Raw genomic sequence first — 22,414 nt, forward strand, 5'->3', positions numbered from 1 at the left:
GGAGGCAGAGTGCACAATCCAAGTGCCATGCCCTGTGGAGCACAGAGCCCTGCTTTGCATGCTCAGGGTCACCCAGTGCCCATCTCCTGATCTGCCTTCCCCAGGGAAGGGCCTGGCTCCAGCCCAAACTCTCCCACCCTGCAGCAGCCCACCAGGTGTCACAGGCTGTGTTATGCCCTTATTTCAGGAGCCTGAATGAGCCAAATTTCTCCTACAAACAGGGGTTTCCCTACATAACCCTTCTCACACAGTGATGGGCATCACATTCACAAAGGCAATTCCCCGGCACAGTTCCCCAAATGGGAATGCTGTCCTCATGCTCCTCTCAGGAGCACCTGCAGTGGAGGCAGCCCAGCAGCGAGCAGGCACTGCCCAGCACGGGGTGCATGGCAGACACTGGCTGCATGGCTGATGTTTTTCACCTGCAGCTCTGAAAGCATTTGATGCAATTGCTGTGGGCTGTGAAAAGCCAGGAGCCTGCCAGCACCACACAGAGGGTTTGAATGCCTCCCACAGGCAGGAGGGGCAGAGAGAGTTAATTAGAACTCACTGAGCAAGTGTAAAGTTTTATTATGGAACACAAAGGTAGGTTGGTTTCTCCAATACACATCTGCATAATCCAGCCTGGGCTCCTGCAGCTGCGCTGTGCTTTGCATGCTGCTGCCACCAATATTGTTTTCACCTATTTTATTGAAAAAACACTAACCCGTGTTTAAGCTGCATAGCGAGCCCTGCCGTGTGGTAATGTCTTGCTTTCTTTCTGCAGGCAAATCTAACTGGAAGCTCCCAGGCAGTAAGTGACCATCCTGTAGATGGGCATACCTGTCCTCCTGCCGCCTCTTTATCAGCAAAACAGAAAGCTGAGGATCAGAAACGTGACGGCAGGTGGAGAATTTCAGATCTATGGCAGGCTGCAGCTATACTCCATGCTCCCAAGCTGTGCCAGCACTGAGCACAGGAGAGTTACCCGGAGAAGTGAGGGGGGTACAACTCTCCTGCACCACTGGTTGGATACGTACATGGGTGGTAAGCACCAGTTCCCACAGGCAAATGAGCTACACATGATTTACAAATGAGACGGGGATAAGAAAATGGGTTGGCACTGGCAGACTGAGACCTGCTCCAGCCTAGCCAGGCACAGGAGCTGGAGCGTATCTGAGCTCTGAAGCCCTGCTGGGTGGGTGCTGTTTCCCATCAGGAAGCAAATGCCTTTTGACAAATGCATTGGCAGAAGCAAGGCACACTCCAAGGTCTGGAGGTGTGAGAATCATGGAGTGTGGGGCAACACTCAGCTCCAAATTCTACTCATGCTCTTACTGCCAAGTGGGGGGAAGAGGACCAGCAGGAGACAGGACTGTGGATCCCACTTTGGCAGGACAGATTACATGAAGGGGGAAAGAGATTGTGCTGCCTCATTAATCATGATAAAGAACAGGCTCAAAGAGAGCCCGGCTTTCAGCATAGTAATTAATGAGCTCTTTAATTTTAGGCTGTAACATCCAAACTACTCCATTAGGCAGCAGAGCAGCTCCAAACGTCCTTGCCATGTGATGTCAGGGAGATGCATGGGGAGCTCTGGAGCGCAGAGCTCAGCAGGCTTTTCCTACCGTGTCAAGCTGTGGGCTTGTGGCAGCACCTCCAACAGAACCAGAGAGTGCCCTGAAAAGCATTAGCAGAAATACTGCTGGCTGCTTGGTTAAAACCAAGCCCTGCCTTTGCTGTGCAGGAGTGTGAATACACCAAATATATGAACTGGAGAATTGCCCCACATATATTTCTCAATGACTGCGTCTTTTCTCTTTTTTTGTTCATAATGCCAGTCATAAATGTCACATGTTGGAGCCCAGATCTCATTATTGTGAGCAGGGAAATGTATGCCATGTAATAAATTCTTTTGTGGGAAATAGCTCTGGTGACTAGAGAAATGTATGAATTTATCGCTCCTTGTAGGAGCCTTTCCTCCTATGACTTAAGGGGAGATCCATCATCTGACAGGAGATCTCGCTGGTTCTCTGTTTGGAAACCTTTATGTCGCATTTCCTGCCTTTGTGTCTGAGCATTCGTTCAAAATGAATCACATTCTAAACAAAGTGTTTTGAAAACAGGCATCAGCGTGTCAGAACTGCAGGGCCAGGGTGCAACGCTGGCCCTCACTGACTGGCTTTGCTCCCAGTGCCCATCACTGCTGTGCTTTGAGCATTGCAAGGTGCCATGGCTCTCTGCACAGCTCCAGAGGGAGCGATTTGGGCAGCGCTGAGTGGCACAAAAGCAGAGGAAATTTCACTTCTTGGTGCAACAAATGTTTGGTGGTGGCTGTGGCCATGGGAAAGGATCACAAAACCGCTGTTTGTTGCCGCATGAGCTGAGGGCAGGTAGATTTGCAGCACCTCAGCCTCCGTCACCATCAAGGTGTTCTTCTCCAGCACAAGCACTGGGAATTCCACTGCCCCGCCAGGAATAGGTGAGTATGCTGCAACAGTGGCTGGCAAATGTGGAACATCTCAGGACCAAATTGCATTACTTCAGCTTCAGATATTGCATCAGGAAGAGATCACACTCCCAGCAGGATGCTGCCCTGCTGCACAGGTCTGGGTGTGTGAGCACCTAATGACAGAGCGCTGCAAAACAGAGCCTTGTTATCTCCGTGTCAATTCTATTTTAATATACATTCCAAACACTCTGAATACAAACCTTTTCTGTAAGATTACAAAACGCTCGAGCACTTCTGCAATTTGGATGGCAAGGGATCAATTATTTGGGCATGGTTTTGCATATAATGGCCTGCAACAGATTGTAAAGTTTCTCCACTAGCGAAGCAATTATGAATACTGAATGCAAACTAATGGCTGGAGAGCGGTGGAATGGGGCCATCTGGGCACAGAGACGCTTCTGCCTAAGAGGGGAAGGGCTGCAGGGAGGAGAGCCTGTAAGGTGCAAGCTGCAAGCACACCGGTGAGCGCTGCGCCTGGTGGAGCTGGTAAAGTGAGCAGTAAGGAGCAGAGCCTGAGAACAGACATGAAAGCAAGAGAAAACAAATATAGATACAAGAGTAAAAAAAATAAGAGAGAGAGAAAGAGGAGGAGAAGTGCTGGAAATTGTCTTGCCAAGAAGGACGTTCAGACTTTACGTTCATGTGACTGCTGCTTATTCCAGGAGACCAGATCACTTTGTTTGTTTAATGATTCAAAGCAGAATGTTTTCAAAAATCCTTGAAAGCGTTCATAAATAGACTCCCATCCAGCCAAAACTCAGCTGGCAAAGTTCCTGGGTGCGAGGAGAGATTTATCTATCACTTCTCAGTAATGAATATTGGGTTTTATCCCACTGAAAAGTGAAATCCATCAGTTTGGACCGTGCGGTTCGTGGCACTGCATCCAGGTGTTGTCCATCACACGGCACTGCAAGCACCACGATGCAAAGGGAGAGCGCTGCCACTGCATGCCCAGCAGCACTGCTCTGCGCCTGGCGATGCTCACGGCTCCGTGTTTGCTTCCTTGCTTCTCTCAATCCATTCATAAAAGATGCATGTGGGATGAAAGGTTTTACACAGCAAACAGAAGCAAGATTTAGGGCTACAAATGTCAGGTTTCGCAAAGCTCCCTCCATACAACTGCTCAGAGGAAAATCGCATCACAGAGATCATGAGTTTGGGGATGGGACAGTAGAAGCCCTAAAAGTAAATGAAAGTACGGATTCATTTTTCTCCTGCTTTTAGAAGTCAGCCTAGCAGGAACATGGAAGCAATCCATGAGTCTGGTCGTTCCCATAACACATTATTATAAATCAAAAATGAAACTGCGGTCGAGTCAGGTAGAAAATCATCTTCCAGAGACATCCGACTGAGCTCAGCAAAGGAGAAAAGGCTGACACAACATCTTTAAACATTGTTAATTACCCTGTCAAACTGACAATTATTGAGCTAATTATTAGGAAGACAATACCAGATATACCGAATAGCACATCACCAGTATTATTACGTAATTATGCAATTAAATGAATTGAAGGCTACAGTAATGGGCTATATCTGGTTAATTAGGGACTCCCTTTTTGCTAATAATGCCATTTATTTCCAGTTCTCTATATTTGTGGGTTTTTTTTTCCTGTAAAACTAGGCACGTTTCACCAACAGTGAGGAATTCTTTAGTCATTGCTATGCCCCTTCTGTTATTCATCGTACACAGGTTTTCCAGTAGGGCACACAGCACACTGCACTGCTGTGCACCACGAGGGGTCCCACCAAAGCTGGGTTTGGGAATGTGGGCTGTGAAGCTTCTGCCATCTCCGAATTAAACAAAGCTCTCACCGCAGACACTGCTGTGTGTGCTGCCCACCTCCAAGAGGAATGCTCATCTCGTGGCGTTCCACCCATCCTCAAGGCAGAGGTGCACATATATGGGCAGAGCTCTAATCCTGACAGCCCACATACACCATCTGCCACCCTGCTCTTCTGCATTTAGTCCCATTTAGTTCTTGTTACTGAACAGGTCAGCCGTCACCAAAGCATGGACTGAAAAACGGAAGCAGTGGAAACTGTTGCAGCAATGTACGGGTTTGCTCAGTTTCTGGGGGCAACTGGTTCCTTTTAATGGAGCTGCCAGCATGTGTTTAAAGCACGCTGGTGATGCTGCTGAGGTGGAAAAGGGAAAGATGCCAAATTAACTTTTCCAATATCCAGGAACAAAAAGAACTGAGAGAGAATGGGGTTAAGGAAGATCTTGGCAGGTGACTGCCCTGCTGAATTCTGCTGGGTTTTCCTACCACATACAACTAAACGTATTAAAGGAGTTCCCATCTAAGTGAAAGCTGTTTGCAAGAAGGAAGGAATTCAATAATGCACTTGTAAATTAATAAAAGCCCAGTAACTGGGAGAATACCCTGGATTTTTGCTGGCCTGGAGATTTATTCAGTCTTGCTGTCTTCCCAGAGGAGGCAGAAAAGATCATAAGTCTGCCAAGAGAACTGCCTCTGCAGAACGCTCCTGGTGCAGCCACCAAGGTGATCCAAGAAGCCCAAGAGCTGAACCTGCAAGTCCTGTTCCCCCATCCCTGCCATGGATGGTGAGCAGCAGGAAGGCTGACAGGAGCTGATTGGTCTGAAGTTTGGATTTGGTTCAAGGGATCTTTCAAAGCTTTGCTCTATCTAGGAATATAATAAGCCTCAAACTGTGTTATGTGCCTATCAAAATCAGCACTGTCCACCAGGGAGTGCTGGGAAAGCTGTTACAGGGCTCTGGGCTCTTGTTCACAGCCAGCCCAGGCTCCTGGCTGTGCCGGTGCTCACTGCTTGCTCAGGCAGCATCAGCTTCCATCCAAGTGCTCCCACGATGCACCCACCTCACCCTGAGCTGTTGTTTGGTGGCTGATTCACTATGGGCTGAACTTTCAATGGCTGAGTGAGGCGGGACCACAGTCTTCCTACTGGCTGAGCTCCATTCCCTGTGCTGCTGACAGGAGCAGTGCCTTGGCCAGAGCTGTCAGGACATCACCATTTTGTGCATGGGGTGCTGCCTGGGTGATGAGCGCAAAGGGAGTGATGAGCCAGTTCCTGTTGTGCTCCTGGGATAGATAGGAATGGGACATGTCCAAGGGGCTTGGAAGCAGGCTGAGAAAAATGTAGGAGCAGTGTGGTTACGGGGAAGGGTTTGGTATTGTGCCATGCCAAAGAAATGAGACTTTTTTATGAGGTCAGAAGAAAAACGTTTTCCTTTTCAGCAGAGGGAGCCCAGAGCTGGGGATCAGATATGCCTGCATCCAGAGTGCATTCAAAGTGCATTCAAAGTGGAAAAAGCACAGGGACAAGCAAAGCCACTCACCCTTTTAGGGCAGGGCACAGCAGGCAAGGAGCACAGGCTCACCCAAAAAGCTGGGAGCTCATAGTGAGGGAGGAGGAATCTGCACCCTGTGTGAGACTTGGTCAAATATTCAAGAGATAAACCCTCCATCACTGGCACTTCTTCCGAGGAGCAGCAGCATCAGATTTTCTTTGGGGAATGCTCAGCTAGCTGATTGTATGACTGTGTGTTTTTCATACTTGCGAGTAAATTTAGTGCTTGTAAAACCAAAGGGGTAATAGTGCTGGCAGCAGCCAGGGCTGAGATGGAACAACATGCCAGCTTCCTGTGGCCGTGATGCAGCACAGCACTGATGAACATAGAAGTTGCTTGTGCCAGCCCTCGTGTGGTGCAAATACCAATGAAGCTCCATGCAGCTCTGCCTGCCAAAGATTCAGGCTGGTAGGTTCAAGCATGGTTACCCAAATTCTCCCAAGAGGTAGCAAAAGAGAGAGGAAAAACTCATTTATTTTCCTTCCCAGCTAAGCATAAGCACCAGGCACTTCCCCTGATGCTCTGTCCTCACACTGCTCCTCCTTGCCAGGGACTGGGAGACCTGGGAAGCACCTAAGGTTCACCAACCCTTCCCACAGCACCACTCCTTTCTTCCAGCTGTGTTCTCAGCTACTCCAGCTTCCTTGCACACATTAATGCCAAATTGTTTGAAAATTGCCCAGGCCTTCTGTAATACCAACCTCCTGCACAAGCAGGGATGGCCATGTTAATGCAGCACGTACTTTCCTCTACAGTGTACAAATGCAGTGCCTCAGCCCTGGCCCTCCACACCTGTTTTACACAGCTTCTCTCCTGCATTCTTCCTCTCTCTATCACCTGTGCTGAAGCTCAGCCTCCATCTCTCTTCTCACCATTCCCTACAGTGATACAAACAGATTTTTTTTCCCACTCATTTACACATTTCTGCTACTTACAGTCCACAACTTTCTGGTGGATAACAGAACCATCAGAATTGACATCTTCTTGCAACTGCTGGGCTCTTAAACTCCCAGAATGTGCCTAAAGAGCCAGTTGCATTTTCCCTTCCAGCTCTTTCTGCCTCAGACCCTCCTGGACAATCAATTTCTCTTGCCCCTCCTATTGTGGCAGGTCTCTGGCAGGTCAGCTTGGATTAGCAGAGCTGTCCCCTCTGGTCTACAACCTGAAAAATGCCAGATTTTGCACTGTAGCTCAGTTTCCATCTATTTAGTGATCAATGATCCATTGGCTGGCAGTACTGGCTGCAGGGACTGTACAGAGCCCACAGGGGAAGGCCAGGAGCCAGCAGAGCTGTGATGGCAAGAGATGCACAGCGAGGCGAAGACTGCTCAGGCACAAAGGCAGCACCAGTCTACAGCAAATAGCAGTTTTTCTTCTGATGCTATTGTCCCTGCAGCATAAACTCTAATACCAGAAAGGTGTGCTGGAGGGTACTCACAGAGAGGGCAAGGGGGTTCTGACTGTTTCCCCCACTCATGTTCACTGGGTACTGGGCAGCAAAATGTAAACCCCAGGTTTATGGGATGGCTGGGGCAGGTGAATGAATGCAGGGCAACAGGAGGCTTCTGCTTTCCTGCCTCCAAATGTTTTTGCAGAGCTCCATCTAGGGGGGATACTGCTGGACAAGGCTGCAGAGCAAAACAAGTACCAGTAAACAAGTAAATGGCTTCTTCCCCTGGCCTGAGGCCTCTTGTCACACACTTACGGCGCTAATTAAAAAGGGAGGGAACAGCCCATAAATTTTACAGTTTACTTTAACCTCGGTTCCAGCTGATTTTAAAAGAGCTGATGAAGGTAAGTGCATCTGTGCAGCTCACCAGTGCATCACAGACAGCAAGCCAGCATGCTTAATTAAATGTTATTCTAGGAATAAAATTTAGCCCTCGACTGACAAGACTGCATATTAAAGCATCCATTTCCCAAAGAGGACAAACTGTAATCAGAGTCTTCTGCTATGGGAAAGCAAAAGTAATCCCAGACACCGACAGGAACATCCCTCAGACAATGGTAGAAAAAAGTGCCCCAGCCACAAAAGTGCACACAGCTCTGACAAAGGACAGAGCTGTCTGCAGGGGCAAAAAGCTGTCTAACAAGCCCCGTAGCATCCTCTACTCTCAGTCTAGAGTCTAACAGGGAACAAAAAGTTCCCTGCAGCAGCATGGAGCAATCCTCCAGCACAAAAGATGAGGTGTTCAGGTGGCTCTGAGGTTCCTTATGGGCAAGGGAAACCTCTGCTAATGTTTGCAGAAGGATTAGCCCCTTGTCTGCAGACGTGCCAGACCCTCTAGTCTGGTACATATACTGCTTCTGGATTGAGTCTGTCCACATGCTGGTATCCATATGCAAACATGAAGTAACATATATCCCCTATTTGATATACCTGCTCTCTGCACCCACATAGGCACCCCAAGCTTCTCCTATGGCCTTTAGGGAAATAGCAGGCTGGTGCTCCTCCTTTCTTCTGGCACTTGGGGCAATCTCCCCTGCTGTTCTAACCCCATTTTTGGGTACTGGGAAGGCCTTGAGCACCCATGAGAGACAGCAGCACTGCAAACAGCACTGCTGCACCCTGAGCTGCCAGGTACTGCACTAGAGAAAAATCCACTGCAGCAAGCAGCAGTTCAGGTAGCTGGAGGCCCCTCTAGGGATGGGAAACAACAGATCTGCTCATATCCTCCACGTATTTATTTCCAAGTGAATCATGGTACCTCCTTTCATGGTGTCAGCCCTGGGAAGAAAGACTGGAGTTAAACTGCACAAATCCTCTAATATTGCTGCACTGACAGCTGGAGACCTTCACATATGCAGATATTACTTCCCCTTTGCTCAGAGGTCTCTTTCTAATTTAATACTTTCCCAATATTGCAGAAGCTATAACATGGGCTTCTCTGGGGTAACACAGCTCAGTTCCCAGGAAGGGGCAGTCAGGCACTGCAGCTGCACCCCATCTCCACATCAGGATAACAGGATGGCAGCCTGCACATTCCTGTACATCGCAACACCTGGACCAGGCAGTGCCCAGCCTGAAAACATGTAGAAGTGAGTGCTGGGCTTTGTCTGCTGGGTCCTTCCCTTCCTCTGACAGTTCCCAACCAATACACTACGTGTAGCTTTGACAACTCTCTAAACTTAATGATATTAGCCAAGGGGGCTGGCAGCTTGATCTGCCCTTTCCTGGTACTGTCAGATCACATAGCTGCTAATTGACCAATGTGTCTCCTTTTGCTGAGCTATTAGCAAAGGCACCATGGCAGCTTTCTGACATTAATTATCTGTGAGTTAGCAATATCTGAAAACATAAATAACAGTCTGCCCCACGGAAGGCTGTGCTCACTGCACCACTTCTGAGCTGTGGGTGCCACTGTTGGGCCCCGCAGCCAGGGAGGGTCGGGCAGCGAAGCTGCCAGTGCATGGGTTTGGTGGGATGTCACAGCCCAAAGGCTTCTCTCCATGAGACTGGCTCCATCCCCGCTCCCTGAAGATGTGATCCCAGCAACAGCCCCACAACCGATGAGAGCAACACCCTCCAGCAGGAGCTGGGCTGTCTGTGCTCAGCCCTGGTTTTGATGTCCTGTCTTACAGCCAACTCCAAACATGAAATGCAGCAGGCAGACAGTGTGAAGGCCACAAAGCCAATTCCCCCAGCAGATCGTCACCAAAGGAAGGATCAAAATCAGCAAACCTCCATGCATGTTTCCTTTCCTGGCAGCTTTACGTTCCATCACCTCTGGTTAGGGGGGCAAACTGTATTCACAACAGCCACCACTGGGATTAACAGAGCTCAACAGTTAGCGACTGAAACCACAGCTGCTAAACAAACAGGCTCCAGGCACTCACACTGCTGAGAGGGCTGAGGTGCTTTTAATACACACTTATCTGCATTTCACACATGCATTTGCATTTAGCAAACACTCATCTGAGAGACTCTGAGCCCTCCTGCCTTCCCTGCAGCAGCGCAGCTCCTGTGCACACCCCTCCAGTCCAGCCCTTTGGCTCTGCAGAGGAAAGGCTGCTTCCAGCCTGGTCACTGGGCCATGAAAGTGGCCCCCAGCAGTTGCTTCCCAGGGCAGAACCTTGTTGTGTGACAGAGGCAGCTGAGCCTTGTTTGGGGCAGTGCTGCAGCCAGTGATGGCTGTACAGAACTTCAGACCTATGGCCAAAGGTGGATGGATATGACCTCCTGGAGGGTAACTGTAACAGACTTTCCATTTTTATTCCCTAGTAGTTGAAATATTTCAAACACCAACTGACCCGAGGTCATTAAACTCTGTAAAGAGATTGCAGAGAGTATTTCCAGACATCTCTCAGAAACCAAGTCACCATGACTGACTGCCTGGGACTGGAGGAAAGCACAGATCGGCAAACATTAAATTGTCCCATTTTATAACCCTCCAGAATTTGTGCTGAGGTTTCCTAATTTTTCATAGCCAATTTGATAACCATATTAATTAACATTAGAGTTGAGTAAGAGGTATCTTTATTTGCTTCTCACCCTATCTGATATGAGAAATGAGTCTGTTAAAAAATAGGATGATGACGGATACGCACAGAATGTGGGACTTTTAGCCAGTTTCTAATTGAAACCAGGTTGCTGTGGGGGTCTGCTTCTGCTCATCTACCATGGTTAAGAGATACATGCAAGAAAACCCCATGCTTTTGCTTCCTCTGTTCATAGCTGTGCAGTGTCTGACTATGTACACAGGAGGAGATGCAGATCTGGAGTACAGTCATCTCATTTCTGGTATTGCCTATCCAAGTATCTTTTGCAAGAATAGAAGTGTGACACAAACTTATATCACAGAATTAGATATTGTTATTTCTTGCCATTCTTTTTGCTTTGCTTCAGCAGGGGAGAGAAAAAAACACACCAAGCCAGAGCTAACATGATCAGAGTGTGCATGGTGAGCAGCCCAGAAAGCCGTGAAATCACACAAAAGATTTGATCAGAGTCAATATCAGCTGCTGAGCTATAATAGCTTTTGTGATTCTCCTAACAGGATTTTAATTTTATGTTTATTATTTGGGGACCAGCAGAGCACAGGAAAATGCATTGTGGTAGTGCAGGCCCCCTTTCCTTCTCTGAAAGGATGGGAAAACTCCAGTGCAAAGCAAACGAACTTTCAGTATTTTTAATTTTTGCTTGTATTCCCCAGGCTTGGCAGGAGAGAGTGAACTTAATTAAAATCAATGGAGAAAAAGAAAGGGATAAATCACAATATGAATATTCCCCGTGCCTGTACGCAAGCACAGCGTGTGCTCCTGCCTGCACTCGGAACAGCGATCCCTCAAAGCACAGAGCAGCCACCCTGCCCTCTGTTGTCTCCAGCAGCTCCAGTTTGGAGGCTGCTCCCTCCTGCCCCAGATTGTTCTGCCTGGATGGGGGGTGGTCAGAAGGGGCCCAGAAGACACTATGCAGCTTGCAGAGAGCAAAGAGCCCCTTCTCCCAGGCAGCCCCTACTGCAGACACCACTGCAGCCCAGCTGGCACCGCCTGTATGCAGCCAGGAAGACACTCACACAGCTGTTTCCCTTTTGTTCTGCTTCTGGGATTTTGAAGGAGATGAAACCATAAGACACTTTCCCTTGCCTGAAAAACTTGCTGTCAGCATGCAACTCCCACAGCAGCATGCAGAATTGTCCTGCACTCATTGTTATTAGTGTCTGCAACCCCACTGCATGGGACCTGCTGCAGAGGCTGGAGACGCAAGTGGCAGAGAGGGATGCGGGATGCTGCTATAGGCAGGTTGGCTCTCAAGGACCATCACAGACCCTGAACCACCAGGGCTCAAAGCAGGAGAGCAAAAGAATGAGAGAGAAGAAGAAGGGGAAACCGGGAGGGCTAAGGATCACTGGCACTGCCCACTCTGCTCGCTCCCTAACAGTCTGATAAAGGGAAATCTTAGAAGCAAATAACAGCTCTTTAGAATCACCTGCCAGCAGAAGTTGATAGACATCAAAGCTGTGACTATGTCTGTCAGAATTTAATTGCAACATGCATTGTGCTGAGCAGTTCTGAGTTCTGCTCTGGGCTTGCTGCGCTCCACAGTGGCTGCATAAAGGGCTGCAGGGCTGTGCTGGCAGTGCCCAGCAGCAGTGACGTGAGAACACTTCTGGGTGTTCCCCTCCACCAAGAGCAGACCTTACATTCCTCCTCCTCCTGCATTTCCAGTTTCCTCAGACCACTCAGGACCGACCAGCACAATGTGAGGCCTGCAGTGAGCCAAGCCCTATGTCCCAGCAGCAGAGAGGGGATGCCTGTGTGCACCTTGGGCTCCACACTTCCTCTCACCACGCAGCCTTAATAAATCCAAAAACCAATTGTGATCTCAGTGTTTACCACTGCATGCCAGTCCCTTCCAGATGAATTAATTTCTTAATCACACTTTTAACGGGGGGAGGCCGTTAGAGCCCATGAGGGAGTGGTTCCTATTAGTACTATTTAAGTGCTGAAAGCTTTTCATGCCGTAAACCAGCCTCGTGGTCAAACAATAAAACCCACCATCTCACTGGTGTGTAACAGGCCCCCAAGCACCCATCACTGACAGCAGCCCAGCAGCACTGTGAGCTGCTCTGCACAGCACATGGATGGCTCTATGCAGCAGCCCCAGCTGCCCCCATAGCACTGCACCCATTGGGCTGGACACCAGCAAACACTCCACATCCCCACAGGCTGCTCAGCACTGCGCTTTTCTTCCAGTCAATCTTTTGCAGATTTATGATGGGGAAATGGGAGCATTAAATATCCCCCTGCTGTAATTCAGCGTGCAGCAAGAGATACAGATTTAAATATTTAGTAGCACATAACTGGCTAAAAGCCTCAGCAACATTCTTAAAAATCACTCCTTAATAAAACCGGACTGAAATATTCCCCACAGTTAGAATTTATGGCTGGTAATTGGTGTTCTTTTGATAAATAGGAGTGAATATATATTTATGAACAACAAATATTAATGAAGAAATAATACGGGAGCCGAACTCCAGGCTGTGCGACTTGCTATTACTCTACGGTATTCCCCACGGAATGCTGACATTAAGCAAACATAAAAGCACAATCAACAGTGTTGTTTGACTGAAAAAGCCAGAACAGAAGTGTGGTCTTGGGGCACACAGCCCTCCTTGGGGGCAGCCAGAGCCAACGTGAGGATCCACGTAGTCTAACAGATGCCTGCATCCAACCTGAACTCTGCTCCCCACACTGCGTATCAGACACATCTCGTATCTGCAGCACAGCCTGCAAACACTCCAGTGCTATTGATTCTTATCATGAGCGAGTCATTAATTTGCATGTGCTCCCCCATGATTAAAAACTTGGAGGCAGAGCCTACAGTAACTGCTCCTCTTCTGGAGGATGGCAGGAAGTGATTTATCTACAGGTGATGATCTCGATTACCGCTTAGGCACAGCATAAGCAGGAGCAGCATGTTGATTTCTCTCCGTTTTTCACCCAGCAGTTTTTAATGCCTGTTGCCATCTGCACCAGAATCTCAAATTAACACATAAGCCAGATAGAGAAATCCCTGGGACGGACTGGAGTCAGCCATTGGGTGTCCCAAGGCCCTTTGGAAGGCAGAAGCACAGCACTGACATAGCCACAGGAGGTGGGCTCCAGGGGTTGGTTCTGCTCCTCTCCTCACATCCCTATGCTGAGCACTGGGCCCTGCTCTGACAGCACAGCAGAGCTACATCATGTGTGAAAGCCAGAGCAGCCACAGGAAACATTCCCAGCATTAAATAAAAGAGACTTTTATTCTGCAATAGAAACTCTATGATCTCAGAACACAATTTGCATAAACAGACAATTTGGCTATAAACAATTTCAACATTAACGGGTATTTACATATACAACAACTCACTCAAAATACAATTAAAGGCCTTGATGGATTGGAAAATGTCAAAACATTTAAAAGGCTTCAGCACACACTTGATTTACATCTCCTCGGTCAGACATAAAACCAGAGATTTGTTTACATTTTCTCTGCCAGAGCCCAAAGCACATGGAGGCTCTGGCTCCCTGAATCAGCAGCCCAGCCCCAGCACGTGCAGGGGATTCTCCACGCAGAGAATCATCTGTGTTTTCTCTAAGAGCAGGTTCGAAATGAGAAGATTACAGCACTGATTCCTAGAGTCACTTCACAGCCATCTCCACCAGCTGCACTTGGAGGAGGGTAAGCTGCAGCACAGGCCCCCTCCTCACTGCTCCACCAGGATGGATGGGAAAGAAAGGAAGGAGCCTTGCTTGCATTCCTCACCAAACACTTGGCATTTTTACACACCACTATTGCTGAAATAATAAGCAAGAATACTTGTCCTCATCTGCTTCCAGGCCATTTTGAAGGCTGGCCACAGCTTTACTTTTTCCCTTCAAGGTCAGATTCCTCAAGGTCTACAGGCCAAACAATTCTACATAGATCCTAAAAATACACAGCTTTATTTGTAAACCACCTAATATATTTTAAAGGGCAGGCGCTCCACATTGTAAGTTTTATTGCCACTTATCTTCCATCTCGGCTGCTGTGTTTATCCTCTGCCACGCAAAGGCACGTGCCACAGCTCTGTTTCTGTATGGCAGACACAGCAGAACAACAGGAGCTCAGTCAAGTGCAGTCCTTGTAATCTGTCGGAGAGCTCATGGAGGAGACCAGCATGCTTCCTGAAATACCACTGAGCATATAAAGCAAAGCAAAAGCCCATCAACAGTCATCAACCATGGAGCTGAAAGGAGGCAAAGACCATGAGCTGCACTCACAAAACTCACAAAATTCTCCTGTCAGTGTGGTGCAAAGCAGCTCCAGAAGGAAATAGGCATTCCTGCTGGCAGAGCAACACCCTGGGCCCTGGAACCTTGCTAAGCTGACAAAGGAACTTGCCTCACACTGTTCCTTGGCACTTCCTTTTGGGCTGTGGTTGCCACCAAACTTTAGTGCAGTGCAGGAGAGATGCTGTGGTGTGATACAGCAGTGCAGGAATGCAGCTGCCCAACCAACAACAGGAATGGCACAGCACAGCCCCTCCTCACCCCACTGGGATGGCACTGCTGGAAGCACAGCCCCATGCCCAGAAACATGCCCAGCTTGGGCCGCACTCATCCCACAGTGCCAACACTCAGCCCTACAGTCAGTGTGGGGAAAGTGGCAGGACAAAACATTCCATCACTCCACCTAGGTCATCAGTTAATTGCAATAATTGTACTCCCTGAGGGTTCTCATCCCTCATCAGTCCACCACTTAACACCTTTTAGCTCCTGGCAGGGCCCTCTCAAAGCCAGTGCTCAGCCTGAGCCCTTTGCTGGAGCTGCTGCTCTCACCGCTCGACAAATCGCGAGCTGTAGTTTATTACAACACAGCGCATAGATGCTCTCTATTTCCATTTGTCTGCATTAAATAATTATTTAATCTATATTAGGTATTTATCAAGTAAACTGCCACCATCTGACGTTTCCTTATTGTAGCCAGAGATTTAGAGCAGCAATTTGTATGCATCCCAGCCCCTGCATGGGCTCTCTGCTCACTGAAGTTATGATATGAGCGTGATATTTTATGAGATACTAGAACTTAATTCCAAAATTTTAGGAGGAGGGAGGACAGACATAAGGGGAAGCAGGTCCACCAGGTTCCCTGGGGCAGCAAGGGTCTCTCACTGTTTTCCTCCTTGAAATCAAGGGCAGCAGCTGCTGTTCAGGACAGCAACTGAAAAACAGTGGCACTGCCAGCCCTGAGCTAAGGGTGCTGAATGTGACATCACAGAGCACCTCTGCACCCCTAGAGGGATTCCTCTGTGGAAAATCAGTCCCTGGCTGTTGACACCTCCATGCCCACACCCCACTTTTCCCACCTCTCCTGGGATCTTGGAGGTCTCCATAAGCACGCCACACCAAGTACCTGGAAGCTAAATGCAAGCCAAGACCTTTTTCCAAGGATCCTGCCCATATAAACACTATCTCCAGGGCAGGAGAAAGGGTCCTGAGTAACAAAATCTGCCTCCACCTCTGTGCACAGCTGGAATTTACTGTGCCATTCATCACTTCCATCTTCCAGCAGATTGCTCCAACACTCCTGGCTCAGAGGCCAAGGAGGAGAGCAGGCTGTGTGCAGACTGGCAGCAATTCCTACCCACTCAAGCATGTCCTCTGAAACTGCAAAGAAGCCTGGGCTGGGAGAAGTGATGCAACATCTCTTTATCCTTACCTGTAGCTTTGGAGGTTTTCTCTCCCACTCCATCTCTGACAATTTGCACAGTAGGAACCCATCCATACTAGAAGCTGCTTCCTTTAGTTTCTCAGGCTTTTTATGCTGCTCCTTTCCTTTCGCTCTCTCCTCATCTCTTCTCTCTGCTTTACTCCATGTCTTGCCCAAAATGGACATCCCTAGGGCGAAAATGAGAGATGCTGTTTACAAAAGATGTCAGTTCTTGGCAACCTGTACATCTGAGGGATTTATCTGCTTTCTGCATGAGCAGCAACTGCAGTGCCCTCAGCCACACTTCAGCCATCACCATAACTACTGCCCCTGTCAGCCTCTCACCGCAGGTTTTTCAACAGATTAATTTTAAAGGATTCAGTTTGGCTGCTTACATCCTGTTTGCCTTGAACCTCTGTTGTGATGTGTGGCAGAGCTGCAGCTCTTGTCCAGGCAGCCTCCTCTCACCTCACCAGATGGCTGCCTTGGCAATTGCACAAGTATTGAAAAGGCTCAACACGAAGACTGCACACCAGGTGAGCCCCAGGAGATGGCACAGCACTCCTTCCCATCCTCAGCTGAAGATCAAGGAGTCAGGGAGCTCAGCAGTGCTTCAGCCCCCTAAGGAGGCCTGGATGGGGCACAGACCCAGCTCTTCTGGAGAAATAAGCAACAGAGGCTGTTCTGGGAGCAGGAATGTTAGGAGAGCACATAGGAGGAGGCTTGCACAGGTGAGGACATAGGATGCCATGGCTCCCTGGTGGAAGGGAAGGCCAAAGAGGTGCACAGCAGAACCCAGACAGGAGAAGCCCTGGTGATCTGTGTACACCCCAGGCCTGGGCTCAGATCTGGGAAGGGCTCCATGTTTGGAGCTGCAACTGCTACCTTTGCTACAAGAGGAGCTGCACAGGTAAGGACATATGGCCTGCATTTGGCTGGGTGTGTTTCATCCACAGGAGGCTTCTACCAGTCCACTAACAGCTTTGACCTGTGAGACAACAGAAACAACTACAGAGACTGAGGGAAAAGGTATTTCTAACACATAGCAGCAGAGACAAATTGCAGACACCAGTGCTTGCTAAGGGTCGAACAGGGCTGAACAGACCAGGGTTGAACCAGGGCTGAACTGTGAGACGGAAGGGCAGAGATGGAACCTGTTCCATTTTCAGGTGTTCTAAGAATGGAAATAAGCATTTTTTTCTTTCTATATTCTTTACACTTAACCTACTCTTTATTTGCATTGATCACATTTTACAGTGTGATTAAATTTATATGGAAGAGAGCCTATTAGTTTTGTCTTACACTTATTGAATGCGATTTATGGTCAGACAAATTAACTCTCAGCACTCAGTTTGATTTATCCAGCAGCATAATGCTTGACAATCTGTACTCTCAGATAACCCGTTTTAAAAGAATTATCTTTATTGTTATTTTTCTTTGGGATAAACCATTAAACCCGGGGGTAGGTACATCTTTCTGCTCACAAACAACCTTCGGCTAAATCCATACAGACAGACACCATGTTTGGCTATCAAACATTAAATGATTCTTCCCTTCATAACAAAGACCTCCCTGTCTGTTTCTTACAAAGGCCTTGTGCTCATCTGTCTTGCAAACATTTAGAGCGCATGTTTTGATCCTATAAAATAAAATATAAAAATATCGTTTCTTATCAGACACAACACTAACTGTCCTCTAACACACAGAGCCAAAATAGGATTCTGGAAGCATCTATCAAAAACAGCCTTGCAATATGGGAAACAAAACTGTATTTTGGAGCATCCAAGGAACAAGACAATGGAGGCACTCCCGATGCAGATAGTTACTTGGGAGGATCCTCAAAGGGTACAGTTGCTCCTCTCTCTTTGCAAGGAGCCCCTTGAGAAGCTTCATGTAGGTACACTATACAACTGCTATTTGGTCAAGCCATGAAGTATTATGAAAGTCAAAGCTTGCACTGAGAGGAGTGTGCCATCTGTTCAGGCTTGAGAGACAGGAAATAACTATCAAAACTACAGCCTAATCATAATCAGCTGGCTGGCAGCTAACAAGCACACATGCTGTCTGGCAAAGAGTGAAGATGCTTATCAGCTGAGCATCTTGCAAGGGAGAAATGAAGTATCTGACAGGGTGAGGAAGAAATACAAAAAGAGCAGGCAGCCAAAACAAAGCTAATTACTGAGGGGAGTTGTGGTCCACTGAAAACTGGGGAGCATCTACACAAAGATCCTCTAATTGCTCCTGTGCTCCTCTGCTTAAATTCATATCTATTGTTGAAGGATATGGGAAATGCATAGACCAGGAAGCAGCCAAATACATCTGCATGAACCAAACAGAAGCCAACAACAGAGATGGGAACTGAACCACAAAGCAATTAAAACATGCACTGGGTAGAAAAGCTTAAACTAGGGGAAAGTGTGTCAGATGTTCTGTGAATAAGGACATTGACAGCTCATGGTCAGTGAAGTTAAGTTGCTGGAGTGCCTGACACCATAACTGGTGTCATGCTTCAGTGCTTCTATTTGCCATTTAGCTTGATAAGAAGTGAAAAATTCATTACCAAGTTACATCTTTGCTCAGAGAAACCTGATCTTGGGTCAGTTCCTCAGTCTGACTGGAGCGTCTACATTGCTAACAACTGGTGGGTGAGCAGATGCTCCCAGGATAACAAGGCTCTGGATGGCAATAAACACAGCAGTTGCATTTGAACCCAAGGAGCTGCTGCTTTTAAAATTAGTCAACAGTGAGAGACAGTGTTCCCATCACCAACCAGTCTGAATTCCCAACCAATCCACAGTCACAAGGGGGAACGTACCCTATCACTATCTGTGAATTCAAACCAGCAGTCCACAATTCTCTGCATGAAGAAATATCAAAAGATTCTGCATGTACCAAAAACTCAGTAGCTTGAAAAAAGATAAAGGACACCAGACCCTTCCTCGGGCAGAGCATATTCAGAGGCAGACAGTAAATCTTCAGAAGCAGCAACAATCCTCCTGCATTCCCTGAAACCACTGCAAGTCATCAGTATCAGACATGAGAGGAAGAACCACATGAGACTTCTGGAATCAGCCCACCAACACAGATGAAGAAAGAAGAAAAAAGATGTGTAGTTAGAAAACTATGAGGCCTTGAGACAAAAATGCCCATGGATGAGGATGTTGTAGAAAGAAGAATAATAAACTGCTCTGCTGCACAGTCATCCTATCTCAACAACTTGTTGAAAGCCTCAGCTGAATAACACAACACAGAATTTTGTATGAACTAGAAGATAAAGATGAAAAACTTAACAGAGACACATTCACTGTAATGGCTGTGACACCTATTCTTCAAGCACCACAAAGCCTGGCCCTATTTGTACTCAGCTCTGCAGAGTAAATGGTAATTAGACTTTTCCAAACATTGCTGTTTTCTTATTGATGGTGGGGAGATTGTGGGGAGATGTGATAGACACAGATTCTCCCTGAGCTTCTCTCTCCCATTTGTCCTTTCAAACTTGCAATCAGAATCACAGAATTTGCTCAGTCTCTGCTTCAAGGCTCCTTTCTGCACTTCTGCTCTGTATGTAAAAAGTTCCAGTTGTTTCTGATCAGGCCTTACCTTCAGCAAACAGCAAAGTGCAGCAGCACAGACACACGATAAAACAGTTAGTGCTGGATCACACCTACAACATTCTGACAGCAAAATCATGAATCTCCTGCACCAGTCTTGAATTTTAAGATGACGTGAAGTCACTAACACAGAAATCAAGACCTACTTTTAGGCACAACCCAGCACAGCCTGCGAGAAAGCAGAAGTAACAGGTTAACATGGGAGAGCAAGATTAACAGCATGAGCTAACTCCAGGGTCAGGAGCATCTCACAGGAACCCACAGCAAATGGTGGATAAGAGCCAGATAAAAGGCTCTGTGCTGGGCCAGGCCCCTGCAAGGACTTTCTTTCTGTGCGGGGATGCATTGCAGAGAAGGAACTTGGCTCATGAAGTTTTCAGACTGCTGTGGCACATCCAGTTTTGATTTTTAATGTTTGTTTTTCTTGTGTCCTTGGCCTTTGCATTTCTTTCTAGAACAATAACAGGAGCAGATAAGCATACTTTAATCTGCTCATGGTGAAAAGGCGGAATGCTGATTGCTTGTTCTGCCTCTTTTGGCTGAGCATTTTTATCCTGCATTGCTGCGGGGAAAGGTCTTGGCTCTTCAGGCTTCAGCTTTTGTGAGCTGAAGGGTATTTCCCAAAGTGAGCACTGAAATGCTTCAATGATCTTAAAAAAAAAAACAAAAAACCAAAAAAACACAAAAAAACCCCCACAAAAAACAGAAAAAAAAAAGAAGTTGTGCAGATTTTGTGAGATTTTGGACTGCAGTAAAAGAAAAATCTAACAAGCTGAATGTCATTTTTTTTAAGGAGATAAGAAAAAGGCTACTGGAGCTGTCAGAGTTTAAGCTTCAACCTTTATGTTTACAAAGCAAAAAGGGCAATTAAATGTGGAAAAATAAATCTTTCCAGGTCTCTGCCAGTGGTTTTCTGGTTGGTACTTGGACTGCTGAATGACAGGCAGGTTCAGTGCCTTGGGCAGGGACTCAGAATACAGCAGCCCTGACATTTCTTTGACGCTAAGTAGTGTACCCTAATAAAGATGTTCCTTGAAGCCATTCCCACTTGCCTGGCAATCAGGCATTAAAGAACATCCTCAATGCAACTGGACTGCCTGTCTGCCCTGTCCTCCCCACGCCAACACTCTTCTCCCTTCCCTGCTGAAGTGAAGCTGCTTCATACCTCTTGTACATTTTTGCCATAGGATCTAAAGTAGAACTTGTTGGAATAACCCAAGAATATGGTAAATTGGCATATTCTGTGCTTTTCCTTCCTGGCTGTTTTTCAAAGGCCTTTTCCACAAAGGTGTCAATGGATGGCAAACGTCATGCTCCATGCAATCATAGGGTCAATAAACATGCACAGAGCATTATGTGGCAAGGATTCCTGCCCACACCTGCCACAAACTGCAGCCCTCCTTGCATAGAAAGGAGCAGCTGAAAAAAAGCTTTTTTCTTTAGTACACACAGTAAGATCCACTCAGCTCCCTGCCCCTGCAGTCTGTCAGTTATGAGCCCCTGAGCACATCAACACAGCTCTGTAGGGCACAGGCTGCAGAGAGGAGCACCCTGATGCTGGCTGTGAGGTTCTAGCTGCCATTCAGGGAAGGACCATGTTTCCTACCCCTTTTCTTTCTTCCATCTCTTCATGTACTTCTACTCTCCGCAAAGACCAAAGTGCAAAAAGAAGGATGAACAGAAGTGGGGGAAAGACACTGGGAAAACCATCTCCAAGTGCTAAGTGACAGCAGATGGTCGAGGCACTGCTCTATGACAGATGAAGAAATCAGTAATATATTTGTCACAGGCAATGTCATTTTCAGCAGCTTGCCTGCCTGCCTTAGCTCCCAGAGCTGCCAGCCCCCATTGGACACAGATCTCTGAAGGATGCAGAGCATCCCTTGTGCCTTCTCCCATAAGGCTGCATGCATTGGCACTGGCACAGACTGCGAGGGAAAGATGTGTGGGGTCAGATGCTGTCCCAGCAGAACAGATTTGCTCAGTGTTGCCTGGGTGTGAAATGTTCTTCACAAGCTCAGCAAAGTAACACTGTTCCCTCTGCCATTCATCACCCCAGCACATCACTGACTGAGAGCCAGGAATGGCTGTTGGCACATTGCCACATGCACAGCAATGCCTGGGCACACAGTGCTGGAAGGAAGTAAGTCAGATGAATGGCAGCATGCAGCTTCCAGAGAGACAGGGTCCAGGGTCCCATCTGCAGGCCTGGAGCAGGTCACTCAAGGTCCCTGTCCTTCCTGCTCATTAGAGAACTGTAGTCCGACATAAGAGGACTGGCACACAACATGTGTCCTGGGAATGGAGTGGGGTGGGTGGTGAGACTCGGAGGCTCCAAATTTCTTGTTCATTTAAGGACAAATTCCTCTTGGTTCTGTGTTCCCACATTCACATGGCAGTCAGCTGATAGAATAGCTCTGGGGCTGCTCCTCTGAGGTTCTTCCACTGCCCAGCCACCAGCTCTGTGCTCTGAGGCTGACCTTCACCATTTCTCCTAGCCAGCCTGTCACAACGTTCCATTACAAATTCTGTGTGATCAACATACGCTCTCCCAATTGCTTCTGCAGAGAATTATCTGGTTTGCAGTACCTGTGAGAAGGCATCCAGCAGACAGTGACAAACACCACGTCCCTCCAGCAAGTTCATAAGCCCAGGGAGAAGAGTGCCTTCTGCCTGCTGACCCAGAACACGACAAACAGTGCAGGAGCATATGTCTGGGAGACAGAACTCAAACTGAATCGTCTTGTTGAACAAGCACGGGAAGTTGCATTCTCATTATTTACACAAATAAATGTATACAACAGA

General features: G+C 47.6%; 1 long non-coding RNA gene across 1 annotated transcript in view; it reads right to left on the reverse strand.

Moving 5' to 3' along the window:
• The window catches only part of LOC107320718 (uncharacterized), a 138,435-nt gene that overhangs the window by 74,561 nt on the left and 41,460 nt on the right, over positions 1 to 22,414 (reverse strand). Inside the window, exon 3 of the long non-coding RNA XR_014934089.1 lies at positions 16,008 to 16,186. This is a non-coding gene — a long non-coding RNA (uncharacterized LOC107320718). The remainder of the gene's footprint in view (positions 1 to 16,007; positions 16,187 to 22,414) is intronic.

This window comes from Coturnix japonica, chromosome 13, assembly GCF_054131305.1.
Source record: "Coturnix japonica strain WE chromosome 13, WE-NBRP24, whole genome shotgun sequence".
Taxonomy (NCBI): domain Eukaryota; kingdom Metazoa; phylum Chordata; class Aves; order Galliformes; family Phasianidae; genus Coturnix; species Coturnix japonica.